Source organism: Boleophthalmus pectinirostris, unplaced genomic scaffold (genome assembly GCF_026225935.1).
Source record: "Boleophthalmus pectinirostris isolate CB_2022bp ecotype Guang Dong unplaced genomic scaffold, ASM2622593v1 HiC_scaffold_23, whole genome shotgun sequence".
Taxonomy (NCBI): Eukaryota; Metazoa; Chordata; class Actinopteri; order Gobiiformes; family Gobiidae; genus Boleophthalmus; species Boleophthalmus pectinirostris.
In genome coordinates, this window is record NW_026571207.1 from 35,654,492 (window position 1) to 35,655,907 (window position 1,416).

Consider the following 1,416-nt stretch of genomic DNA (forward strand, 5'->3'; position numbering starts at 1 on the left):
CCACTCTTCATTTGGACAGTCTCAGATCAGACAGCAGCACATACACAAGTCCGATGCAGCTTTCTTCACACACACACACACACACACGCACGCACACACACACATATGCTGTGTTTCCAGGCTTTTCAGGACTTTAGAGTGACTTGCCTTCACTTCCTCTCCACTCCTAACCTCAATAATAATAATGCATCACATTTCTATAGCACTTTTTCAACACTCAAACACACTTTACAGAACATTATTCATTCACTTCACACTTAGTGGTGGTAAGATTCTCTTCTAGCCACAACTGCCATGGGGCAGACTGGCATGGCTGTCAATCTACACCATCAGCCCCTCCCACCAACACTCACACACCACTTTTCACACTATGTGGGTGAAGTGTGTAAGGACACAAGAGCAGTTTTGCCACTGGTGCCCTGGAATTCCCTGTGGTCTCCCATCCAAGACCTAACCAGGCCCAGTCCTGCTCATATCTGATGAGATCAGGCTTTGACAAGGAGGTAAGGCCACACCTGACCACACTTAAGAGTGACCTTCCACCTATATGCTGTTGATCTAATGATAAAGGATTCACATCAGGGGGACCACTGTGCCATTTACTGGCTCACACATTCACACAGCTTGTTCAGGCTGATGGATGTTTTTAAAGTTCAATGTTATGAGTGTTATGTTTGATTTATACCAGGAAAACCACATTTTTGCCCTAGTCCAATATGAAGAGGATTTCTAGACTCAGAGCATATCTGCATATACACCACACACTCCAACCCATCCTCACAGAAAACTGTATAATAGAAACACTGGTCCACCTGAAAAATGTATCTGTTTCACAATTTGGCCTCTTAAATCACAGTTTATTTGTGCCATTCATTTCTACAGGAATCACTAACCCACACTCTCATCATGCTACAGGAGAGGCATTCAACTGCTCAGGTCAAGGTACAGCCAGGAAAGTATTGGACATGTGTTTGGACACATCTTTTGAAACATTTCCACAACTTCAGTGTGTTTATTAACACTGCAGAGGGTTTGAAACTGCAGAGGGTTTGAAAATCATTCCATTAGCACAATGCATTTTTCCTTTTAATCACCTTAAAATAAACCGAAGCATCATTTACTCTGAGCGTCCTGCCCGTGTGCGCACTGTGGGGCCTAAGGACTTTTGTGTCCTCCTCCTCCTCCTAGGACCCCTCTTTTCCTCGTGTGTGTATGTGTATGTGTGTCTGTGTGTGCATTTGTGTGTGTGTATGTGTATGTATATGTGGGGGTATGTGTGCATTTATGTGTGTGTATGTGTACATGTGATATAGTAGATCCGGTGATGCACACACTCAGCTTTTTAAAGGTAAAGTCAGACAGCTGCTCAGAATTGACTTGTAGTTTGTTTTGAATCAAACAGAGACGAGACACGCT